Consider the following 12722-nt stretch of genomic DNA (forward strand, 5'->3'; position numbering starts at 1 on the left):
CTGGGAGTACAGATATGAAGTAGGTTGACTCCCTGAGTAAGCCACACAGAGCCTGGGAGCCAGAACCTCCCTGAAAGACCCTCGATCAGACTCCCAGGGCTCCTCTTTCCTTGGGCTCCTCTGAGTCTCCCTAGAGCTGACCCTCTGAACTTACGTATCAGCCTTCCAGGGTTGACTGCAAATGGACTTCCGGCCTTTCCCCTGCTGGCAGAGGCATGTCCACCTGGACTTGGGAGGTGGGAAGACAGGTGATGAAGTATGTGTGTAACACCTGTTAGATGCATACTATGATTATCACACAGTCCAGTTTTTGTCTGCTATGGGGGTGGGCAATGCCAAGCTCCTTTCCGGAAGTCCCAGAATTTCATATGTCCCCAAGTGGACCAGGCTGAGAGTGATCTTTTAAATTTGGGTAGCATTTATTGGTGTGGTTATAAAAGTAATATATATCACTGTGGAAATACAAATCGGCCAAAACCAAACAAACAGCCAAAACAGTAACCTGTAACCATACCAACCATAGAAAAACTACTTCACATTGGGGTTCTGTACACATTTCAGTGAAGCAGTTTCTAGGCTGTGAGCATTAAGTGGTAGTTACTGTGCTAGGAAGCTCACATACCCATACAGAACCCTATGAAACAAGTATTTTTAATTATCTTCATTATTTTAGACTGTGAAACAGAAGCACAGAAAAATTAAGTAGGAGATGCCAGCCTAGATGGCCAGATGCCTCTCTTCCTGGTTGGGATACTTTTTGTAATATGTAACACAGCTTTGTCCGAAAAAGCAGATCTTAGCTCATGTTGTTATCTAAAAAGTAGAGATTAGTGTGATTTTTCTAGTGTATGCTTCATATACTCAGCCCACAGAACTGACCGAGAGGATGTTTATATTCTTAGAATTAATTGGATTGGTTATTGTGATGGTCTTGAATATAGAAAACAGAACACTTTGTAGTATGTGTGTGGTCATTATAAATAAGTCTTTGCTAAAATGAAAAAAACCTACAGTATATTCCTTTTTTTGTTTTAAATTAATTTTATTGGTACATTTTAGGTATACAGTATAAAGACATTCATCATTGGAAATTTGGACCTTTACAAATCTCTCTTGGTTCTTATTTTTTCCCCATTCTCCTGCCCTCCCTTCAACCCCTCCATCCCTCCCTATTTTACAAAGACTTTGTTTCCATTTTTTCCTTTTCTCATATTAATTCCATTTCCTTCTTTCCCTTCCCCTACCCCTCCCACTTCCCCTTCCCCTTTGCCCCTTTTCTTCCTATTTCACATCATCTATTATACCTTTTAGACTTTATGCACACTTTCATTTTCTCATACTAGAGAAACTATTCAGTATTTACACATGTGTATCCTATTTATTTCACGTAAGAGTATCATCTCAATGTGCATCCATTTAGCTATTAATGTCTCTAGTTTCTCATTTTTTATAGCTGAGTAGTACTCCATTTTGTAAAAAAAAACCAACCACACATTCTCTTTATCCAGTCTCCAGGTGATGGGCAATTGGGCTGCTTCCAAGTTTTAGCTATTGCAAACTGTGCTGCTATGAACATGGGTGCACATATATCGCTGTGGTATGATTCTTTTAATTCTTTGGGGAAGATATCCAGCAGGGAAGTAGCTGGGTCAAATGGGACTTCCAGTCCTAGTTCTTTGAGGCATCTCCATACTGATTTCCACACTGGTTGCACCAGTCTCCACTCCCACCAGCAGTGGAGCAGGGTTCCTCTTTCCCCACAACCCTGCCAGTATTTCTTATTGGTTGATTTCATGATAGCAGCTATTCTTTCTGGGGTGAGGTGGAATCTCAGCGTTGTTTTCATTTGCATCTCTCGAATGACCAGTGATATTAAACATTTTTTGATATGTTTATTTGTGATTGCTTTTTAAATTTTTTTTTTAATTTGCTATTTCTACTTCTTTGTCTGAGAAATGTCTGTTCATTTCAGATGCCCATTTTCGGATTGAGCCTTTAAATTTGGGAGGTCTGATTTTTTTTACGTTCTTTATAGATTCTAGACCTTTGTCTGAGGAATACAGGTGAAAATTTTTTCCCACATTGTGGGTTGTTTCTTACAACTGTTGGTGTAACTGTTGGTTTCTCTTGCTGTGCAGAAGTTTTTTAATAAGAGATCCCACTTGTTGATTGTGCTAGTTCACGGGCAACTGAAGATTTTTTCCTAACATCTTTTCCTACACCAGTGTCTTCAAAGAGTTCTATCTAACCTCTGTTCTAGCCAGTTCAGTGTTTTCTGTTTTAATATTTAGATCTTTAATCCATTTTGATTTTAGTTTAATGCATGGTGAGAGATACAGGTCTAGTTTTAATCTTTGGCAAGTTGAAACCCAATTTTTGCAGCAACACTTATTAAAGAGGCTATCTTTCCTCCAGTGAGGGTGTTTGGCTTCTTTGTTGAAGATGAGGTAGCTGTGTGTCTGGAGTTGTTTCTGCATCTTCTAATCTGTTCCACTGGTCCTCGGGTCTGTTTCTTTGCCAGTACCATGCTGTTTTTATCACAGTAGCTTTGTAGTATAGTTTCAAGTTGGGGGCTGTGATACCCCTTGCCATGTCTCTGTTCCCTAGAATTGCTTTTGCTATTCTGGGTCTCTTCTTGTTCCAAATGAATTTTTGGATTGTTTTCTCAAGGTCCATGAAGTGTGCTGCTGGGATCTCAATTGGAATTGCATTAAATCTATGTAGCAGTTTTGGAAGTATGGCCATTTTCACTATATTAATCCTTCCTACCCAGGAGCAGGGGATGTCTGTCCATTTTCTGATATCGTCTTCAATCTCCCATTTCAGAGTGCTATAGTTTTCAGAGAAGAGGTCTTTGATTTCTTTTGTTAGGTTGATTCCTAGGTATTTCAGTTTCTTGGATGCTATTGAGAAAGGAATTGTTTGCCCTATTTCTCATTCAGTGAGTATTGTTCGTGTAGAGGAAAGCTATTGATTTTTGTGTGTTTGTATCCAGCTACTCTACTGAATTAGCTTTTTAAGTCTAGAAGACTTTTGGTGGAGTTCTTGGTGTCTTCTATATAGAGTATCATGTCATCTGCAAATAATGACAATTTGACTTCTTCATTTCCTATCTTTATTCCTTTTATTTCTTTCTCTTGTCTAATTGCTGTGGCTAATGTTTCCAAGACTATATTGAAGAGGAGTGGTGATAGTGGACATCCTTGTCTTGTTCTTGATTTTAGTGTGAAGGATTTCAGTTTTTGACCATTTAGTATGATATTGGCTGTTGGTTTTTCATAGATGGCTTTTATCAGATTGAGGTAGAGACCATCTATTCCAATTTTTTGTAGGATTTTTATTATAAATGCATGTTGGATTTTGTCAAATGCTTTTTCTGCATCTATTGAGATGATCGTATGGTTTTTGTCTTTGGCTCTATTGATATAGTGTATTACATTGATTGATTTGCATATGTTGAACCATCCCTGCATCCCTGGGATGAATCCCACTTGGTCGGGGTGTATGATCTTCTTGATGATCTCCTGCATTCTATTTGCCAATATCTTATTAAGGATTTTTGCATCTATGTTCATTAGTGAGATTGGCCTATAGTTCTCTTTTTTGGTTGGGTCTTTCTCTGCTTTGGGGATCAAGGTGATGCTTGCTTGCAGGAATGAATTTGGGTGCATTTCTTCTCTTTTAATTTCTTTGAAGAGTTTGAACAGTAGTGGCAGTAGTTCCTTTCTAAATGTCTTGTAGAATTCAGCAGTGAAGCCATCAGTACCCGGGCTTGTCTTAGTTGGTCAGTTTTTAATTATGTTTTCAATTTCATTGATTGATATTGTGTTGTTTAGAATTTTTAGGTCTTCTTCATTCAACTTTGTTAATTCATTCCTATCTAGGAATCTGTCCATTTCTTCTGTGTTTTCCATCTTATTGGCATATAGGTTCTCAAAGTAGGTATTGATGATCCTCTGGATTTCTACTGGGTCCATTGTAATTTCATCCTTTTCATTCCTAATTGCATGGATTTGGGCCTTTTCTTTCCTTTTTCTGATAAGGTTGCCTAAGGGTTTGTCAATTTTGTTTATTCTTTCGAAGAACCAACTCTTGGCTTTATTGATTTTTTTTTGTATCGTTCTCTTAGTCTCCATTGCATTGATTTCTGCTCTGATCTTTATAATTTCCTCCTTTGTATGATCTTTGGGTGTGTCCTGCTCTTCTTTCTCTAGAAGCTTGAGGTTTTCAGCATCACATTGTTTAATTAGGCTTGCTCTGTTTTCCTAATATGAGTATTCACTGCTATGAATTTCCCTCATAAGACTGCTTTCATTGTGTCCCATAGATTCTGATTTGTTGTATTGTCATTGTCATTTAATTGAAGGACCTGTCTGATTTCTTTTTTAATTTCCTCTGTGACCCATTGGTTATTCAGAAGTGTGATGTTCAATTTCCATGTGTTTATGAAATTCTTGTGGTTTCTTTTGCTATGGATCTCCAATTTCATCGCACTATGATCTGATAATATACAGGGGATAACTTTAATTCCTTTGCACTTACTTAAACATGTTCTCTGAGTGAGCATGTGGTCTATTTTGGAGAACGACCCGTGTGCAGCCGAAAAGAATATGTATTCTGATTTTGTGGGGTGGAACACTCTGTAAACATGTTAGGTTCATTTATTCAAGAGTTTGATTGAGTTCTAGTATTTTGATACTTATTTTTTGTCTAGTTGATCTATCTGTTTGTGACAGTTGGGTATTGAGGTCCCCCACTACTATTGTATTAGTGCTTATTTGATTTTTCATGTCCGTTAGCATTTGTTTTATATAGTTGGGAGCACTAGTGTTTGGTGCATATATATTAACGATTGTCATCTCTTCCTCTTGGATTGTTCCCTTTACAAGGATGTAGTGTCCGTCTTTGTGTCTCTTAATCAGTGTTGGTTTGAAATCTACTTGATCTGCAAAGAGAATAGCCACTCACTCCTGCTTTTTTTCAGGTTCCTTTCTCATGGAGTATTGTTTTCCACACTTTAAATTTCAGTCTATGAGTTTCTTTTTACACTTGATCATAGCCAAAAGGCCGAAAAGTGATTATGAGTTTCTTTTTGAATTAAGTGTGTTTCTTATATGCAGCATATTGTTGGATCTTGCTTCTTGACCCATTCTGCCAGTCTATTTCTTTTGATTCGAGAATTGAGACCATTAACATCAATGATTATAACCGATACGTATTGACTTAATCATTTCATGACTTTCTTTTTGTTAGAGTCTCCCCCTTTGCATTTAGTTTCTTGTTGTGCCTAGTGGATTAATTCTGCTGGGCTCCCTGGGGTTGTGATCCTCATTGTCTTTTCCTAGGATATTGTTTAAAAATTTTGGAGTGCTGGTTTGGTATTTGTGAAGTTCCTCAGGTGCTCTTCATCATGAAAGTGTCTTATTTCTCCATCAATTTTGAAAGATAGTTTTGCAGGGTACATCAATCTGGGTTGGAGACTGTTTTCCTTTAGGGGTTGAAATACGACACTCCAAGCTCTTCTTGCCTTGAGGGTTTGCGTTGAGAAGTCTGCTGTGATTCTGATGGGCTTCCCTTTGTATGTGATCTGATTTTTTTTTTTTCTCTTAACTGCTTATAGAATTTTGTTCTTCTGTTGAGTTTCTGGAATCTCAACTATTATATGCCTATGTGTAGATTTTTTTTTTGATCAAGGCTAGTTAGAGTCCTATATGCCTTACTTATCTGTATGTCAGATTCTTTTCTCCAGTTTGGGAAGTTTTCTGCCATCACTTCTGTGAACAGTTGTTTTTTTTATGTCATCTGCACTCTCTCCTGTTTCTTCGTTGACTCTGATCAGTCTTATGTTATTGTTCTTTGCATCATCTAGCAACTGCTGGATTGATTTCTCATGGTCCCTTACTATTTTAAAGATATTTTTCTTTTCCTGGTCACTAATTGTAATCTCATCTTCTGTATCTGAAATTCTGTCCTCACATTGGCTCATTCTGTTCCGTGAACTTTCACTGGAGTTTTTAATCTCCTGGAAATCAGTTTGCATCTGTTTTATGGATTCCATTTGTTTCCTGTGTTGAGATTCCGTCATGTTCCTCAGCTCCTCTATTTTTTTATCTGTGTCTTCTCTAGATTTATTAATCGTGTCTTCTCTAGATTTATTAATCATGTCTTGCACTATGGGCACAATCTCTGCTGTTATCTGAGAAATTATTTCTGATTTCATTTTTTCCAGATCCTCTTTTTGTTGCCAGTTCAGGGAGTCCAGGTGGTCGAGTATCAGATTGTTCCATGTCGTTTCCCTTTGGGGTTGCTTTAGGTGTTCTGAAAGTCTGGTTTTGAGACTTATTTATGTGTCTTCTCATTTCAGTGGGGGGAGGGAGGGTGTGTGCTGCTGGTGCCCCATGCAGCTCACCTACTGGGTGCTGGGGGCAGTGGTATGCGGCCTGGAAGGTTCACTTCCTCTGCGCTGGGAGCAGCTCTGTTCCTCGGCACCTAAAGAATTGCAATCAGGATCTCATAGGGGTGTTTGCACTCTCATGTGCTTTGCAGCATTCTTTATGATAGCAAACACAGTTCATAGACGTTTCAGTCCATAATCAGCTGTCTCTGAGGCTGGGATGACAAGCATGGCAGAACAAAAACAACATGGTGCACACAAGGCAGCAAAAGTAACAAGGGCCTGCGGTATATTCTTGTAGAGAAAACAGTGACAGTCTATTACTTTTTGTCCTGACCTGTTACTGTGGATTGCATGTGGTTTGTCCCTGCCAAAATCCACACTAAAACTTGATTACCAATGTAACATTATCGAGTGGTGGTGGTGCCTTTTGTAGATGTTAAGTCATTGAGAAGGATTAATGTCTCTCTAGTGGGAGTGATCTCCTGCTCTTGGAGAACTGATTAGTTACTAAGAGAATGGCTTGTTACAAAACAAGGCTGTCTTTTGTGTTTGAAATCCTCTTGCCCTTCCACTGTCCACCATTGATGTAGTAGCATCATGCAGCCTTTGCTGGCGCCATGCCCTTGGCCTTCCCAGCCTCTAAACTTTGAGCCCCAGTAACCTCTTTCCTTTATAAATTCTCCAGCATCAGATGTTCTGATATAGGAACAGGAAACAAATGAAGATACTAGCCTACATATGTTTGGCTCAGTTCTTTTGTTTAGTTGGTTAGGGGAGTTTTTAAGCCAAAAATTTGTGACAGTAATTTAAAAATTGTGAAGCAAGTCATTTTTATTAAGAAATACAAAAAGCCGTATACAAAAAGCCTGCATCTCAGGAATCTCACAGGACACCTCCCAAAAATTCTTAGTAAAGATAATCATAAGTAATCTGCTGGGCTGTCATTTATTTTTTACCCCAAATTGTGGCACGTATGTGTTTGAAAATAATATTGGTTTTTGTTAGTCTTGTGACATGGTCTTGCTGTGTTTCTCAGGCTTGTCTCTCACACCTCTTCTTAAGTTACCCAGAGCACTGAAAGTACAAGAGTAGGCCACCGTGTCGGACCTTCAAAATACTGTTTTTAAAATAGATATTTTAGGAACATTTGAATTAAGAATATTTGCATTATTAACTTAAACAGGATTCAGCTTGTCTTCAGTAGTATACAAAGAGATGATTCATAAAAAAGTAATGTGCCTGGGCTGGGGATTTAGCTCAGTGGTTTTGCCGCTTGCTGCGCAAACGGAAGGACCCGAGTTCGATCTCCAGTACCAAAAAAAAACAACAAAAAAGTACTGTGCCTGCATTAAGTATGCCTTACAACATCAGAATTTTATGTTGAGCTGTACCTCATGTTATTCTAGTTGTTTGTTAATAGTATTTATTCATGAGAGTTTTTTTTTTTTGGTACCAGGGATGGAACTCGGGACCTTGTGCTTGCAAGGCAGGTGGTGGAACCACTGGGCTAAATCCCGAGCCCCATGAGAGATTTTTTTATTGTCAGGTGCTCTATGTGTTTTACACAACCTCAGTCACAGTTGTACACATTCTATCTGCCATTTTATTGTGTTGCTAGTGAGAAAAACCAAAAAATCAGATGTTCGATTTCATTTATTGTAGAATCACAAATAGCTTTCAGAATGCTCTACTTTCATCACATGGCAGTTCCCAAAGGATTCAAAACTATTTGTACTTCTGTTGTACTTAGTTATGGAGAGCCAGATGTGAGAGTTACGCATAGTATGTGTTTATATATCTTCACCAATTTCAGTGAGAAGACCAGAGACCTTGTGTTACATCTGTGTTATTTAAATCTGCTTTTGCTGTACTGTAGAGCCCAAATTGCACAGAGTTTTTAAGAGTACTATACACATTAAGCTAATTAAAATGACAATGTAATTATTTGCTTTGAAAAATTGCAAATGGCCTCATCATGCAGCAGTAGGAGAAGGGTTAAATAAATTATCACATAGAGTAATACTGAGCCACTAAAAAGACAAGCAGGTTCACGGTGTGTGAAATGCAAAGCAAAGTACAGTGAGTGTTCTTACTAGAAACTCATTTGTTTTTGTCAGAGTTAGTTAAATGTACTATAAAAAATGTTGAGATAACAAAATGCCAATTATCTTTACTTCTCAGGAATAAGATTATAGTACCTTATATTTTTGGATGTTGGCTTAACCCCAGTTTTAAAATGTTCGCAAAATCATGTAGATTATTTATAGAAAAAAGTTATTAAACTTATGCATTACCAAAATATTAAATATTAGTTTGTTTTATTCTCAAGCCTCTTCCCATTTGAGGCATAAAGTTGTGCTTTGTAGTGAAATTCAGGGAAAACTGTACCTCCTCCTTGTACCTGCAGCCTCTGAAGGGCGCTTGCGGCTAGGCAGAGTGATGAGTGAGAGCAAGCAGACCCCAGAGCGCCCAGACTGGGATCTGTCCAGAGCCTCTTCCAGATCCTTTCTCTCCAGATCTCTTTTCTCCTTTTTACAGGTTCCCTTCTTTGCTTTCTCATCTCTGCTCCAAACCTGCCAAGCTAAAGCTACCAACTGCTCCTGTTATTAGTAGCAGGCGCTCCCTGGTTACTACTGTACAATGATTTCTTCCCTTCTTTTCCTTCCGGTTCCCCTTCACTTTATTTGTGTCAGCAAAACAAACAAATCTTAGGTGGAAGGCTCAATGAATGTTAGGTCAGTAACCATGCAGCCACAGTCCCATAACGCTGAACACCTTTCTGAGTATAGTCATTCCAGGTTAATTTTACTTGTTCATAGTACTCAGCATCATTATTCATTGGGGAGATGCAAAAACTAAAACTATTTCACATGCTAGAATGACTAAAATTTGGAAAATTTGATAATACTTAAGAACTGATAAAGATGCGAGGCAACCATAACTCTCTCATACACTGGAGAGAAGTGTAAAATGTTACTACTACTTTGAAAACTGATAGTTTCTTACAATGTTAATGCGTATATGGTGGGATGACCCACCACTTTCACTCCTAGGTTACTTACCTAAGGATATATACAAATATCAGTCCACACAAAGAATATTTACTGCAGTTTTATTTTTTTCACAAAGTTTCCAGAACACACTGGATTCTGTCTTAATTTTAAGCTGGATTAGAACATTTCGGAGCCCTAGCACTAGGCAGTTCCATTTACCTTATAATACCCAAAATTGAAAGCCTCATAAGTTTTATTGAATATGGTCTTTTCATATCAGTTCTGATTAATCTCATTGAAAGGTCATGTGAGGTGTTAGCGCTCCGAGGTGTGGTTTGCCAGGCGAAGGAGGAGTCTGGTACACTCTGTGTGGAAGTGCATTTGTACTGCTAAATTACTAGAAAACAATGCGGGTTGACTTTCAACTCATTGCATTTAGGATTCTTTACAAATCAAACTGAACCCAAAACCCAGTAGTTTTTAATTTTCAGCTAAGTGAGATTAAAAGGAAACTATTTGCTTCGGCTAGTGTGATACTGAAATAAAATAAAATGTAGCTGGCCCATGGACATTAAGGAAGATAAAGTGTTTAATAAGTGTCTTCTAGAAAAGGTGACATCTGTATAGAACACCTGCCATCTTCATTATATCTTTAAATAAACGTGTCTCTGGGGGTTAGGAGGGCCCTTCTTTGGGCACACTGTGCTGAGACAAAGATAAATTTTAAACCTCAAGTAATTTACTGTTGTGCATAGAATGCTTTTCGATGAGGAGGGAAATAAACCCCTGATTTAGATAATGCAGACCCAGTGAGGCCCATTTTGAGCAAAACTTCCAGGCTGTAACTTTATCAGTTATGACACATTTCCTACCCCTTGGTACAAGCCCTAGTTATTTAAAATTAGTTAAAATTGTTATTTTAGTGCTTTAGGTCACATCAACATTGCCTATGTGATGTTGCATGTAGACAGTGCTTTGTTGTACCTAGGCAGAGACGTGCAGTGGAATTCTGGTTTTCTTTGTGTGCTTTGAGGAAGGGATCCAAGTGACTGCTAAGCAGTGCCTGTGTCAACAGCTTGTTTGTGTTATGTTTCTGTTCATTGCTGCCCGGCATACAGTAGGGATGGATGGGTGGAAGTGAAAGAGCACCAGTGAAAGCTGTTCTCTGAGTGCCTTTTGAATCAGTTGTCATTTGGTTAGATTGCAATCTAACCGAAAACGATTTCCATAAACAATGACTGTGAAAATCCTTGTGGCTCCAGAAAATAATATTTAATCAGCAGTGTGGTTCATCTTACTGGCCTGAGGAAAAAATAACTCACCACTGAATTCTACTCTATCATAGAATTTTTAAAAGCCCAAACCAGAACATGTTTTTAGATGTATGCATTAATACTTTTTCCCCCTAAAGATGCACCAGTTATATAGTTTCTCTGCACTCTATATTTCTCAGACCTTGACAGTAGACAAGAGGGACATCATCAGAGTTAATGAGCAATTAGGACGCTCTTCCCTGTCCATTAACTAGCAGAATAATGAGACCAAATTAGCACTGTCCTTAAAAATGCCAAGATTTGTATTTTCTCTAAAAAAAAAAAGTCTTTCTCTGCTCTCTTTAGTTATATGGATAGACAAACAACTACTCAACTTTGAAAAAATAGACCTTGTACCTTTAGCCAACAGAAGAGAAAGGTATATAAATTGGGTGTCATTTACTTTAAACTCAGAATCATGCATTGTTTTCTCTCAAGTGGTCATAGTGAGATCTAACATCTATCACCTTATTTGTCTTAAACATTGACAGACAAAATACTTATATTGTAAATTATTGTAATTATTGTAAATTAGATTTTTTTGTGTGTGGATGAGAATGTGTGAATGCTAAGTTTTGGGTATCTAAGTATTGATTCTAAATTTGAGTTAATAAGTTCCAGACTCTGGCCCATCTATGGATTTTGGTTTTACCTGAATGTGATGAGAAGCTACTGAAAAATTTGAATAGAAATTGAGTGAAGCAGAGAAAATGGATTAAGGCTCAGAGATAGGAAGATAGTCTGTTGGAGGAGTAAAGTGGGTTGTGGCTCTGTGTGTGTTACTTGGCTTTCCATTGCTGTGACAAAATACCCACAAGAAACAATTTATAAAGAGGAAGGTTTACTTTGGCTTTTAGTTTGGGAGGTTTCAGTCCCTGGTTCTTCGGCTCCATTATTGCTGGGCTTATGGTGAGGCAGAACATCATGGCGGGAACCCCATGGTGGAGCAAAGCTGCTCACATCATGGTGGCCAGGAGCAAAAAGAGTAAGAGAAAGGAAGGGGCTGGGGAGGACAAAATATACCCTTAAAGGGCACACACCCCACTAGCATACTTCTAACAGCCTCTACCTCCTAAAGTTTCTACTGCTTCTCTGTGGCCCATTAAGCGATGTGTCCATCAGTGGGTTAATTCATTGATAAAGACTGGCGCCTTCATGATCCAGTCACCTCCCAAAGGCCCTACCTCTGAGGACTGCTGTCTTGAGGATTGAGCCTTCAATGCATGAGCTTTGGGGGACATTTCAGATCCAAACCATAATAAATTGCTGTATTTTTCTCAGTATAGGAACCAGAATGGCAGGTTACTAGGTTGGAGAGAGAGATAGGTTTTTAGGGAGACTGAAGTACATTAGGAATCCAGCAAAAGCATGGACTCTCGTACCTGCATGTGGTAAGCATTCAGTAGATGATCACTACTTGTTAGAGACTGAGCTATGTTCTCCCCAAACTCTTACATGGAAGCCCTAACTTGCAGTATCACTACATTTGGAGATCTTTCTCTTAAAGAGGTAATTAATTTAAATAAAATCATAAGGATGGAGCCTTAATCCCTTTGATGAGTCTTCCCCAGAAAAGAGAGACACCAGCATGCACATGTACTGAGGAAAGAGCATGTGAAAACATAGTGAAAACTTGGCCACCTGAAAGCCAAGGAGAGGTGTTGGGGAGAAACAACTCTACCAACACCTGGAGCTTGGACTTCCAGCCTCCACAGCTGTGAGAAACAAGTTTCTTTTGTTTAAGCCAGCCAGTCTTTGGTATATTATTCCGGCAGCTCTAACACATGAGTAACTACTGTTGACAATTACACCAGTATGGGAAGGCACTGTTGGATGACTTGACACCGTGGTTCCGTTGTCAAAGACCAGCGACCCCAGACCTAAAGAGCTGCTGTTGTGCTACTAAATAAAGAACAACATCAAAACAGCATGCAAGAACTTTATAAATGACCCTGGGCCAGGATGGACGTGCTTACCTTGCTCTAAAGATCTTTAACAAGCCATAATGCAAAACATTCC

General features: G+C 38.6%; 1 protein-coding gene across 11 annotated transcripts in view; it reads left to right on the forward strand.

Annotated features, from left to right (window-relative positions):
- Nucleotides 1-12722, forward strand: part of Rhbdd1 (rhomboid domain containing 1) — a 132224-nt gene that overhangs the window by 79000 nt on the left and 40502 nt on the right. The window lies entirely within an intron of this gene.

This window comes from Heterocephalus glaber, unplaced genomic scaffold (assembly GCF_053883595.1).
Source record: "Heterocephalus glaber isolate CG9 unplaced genomic scaffold, H.glaber_assembly_v1.0 deba00001004, whole genome shotgun sequence".
Lineage (NCBI taxonomy): Eukaryota > Metazoa > Chordata > Mammalia > Rodentia > Bathyergidae > Heterocephalus > Heterocephalus glaber.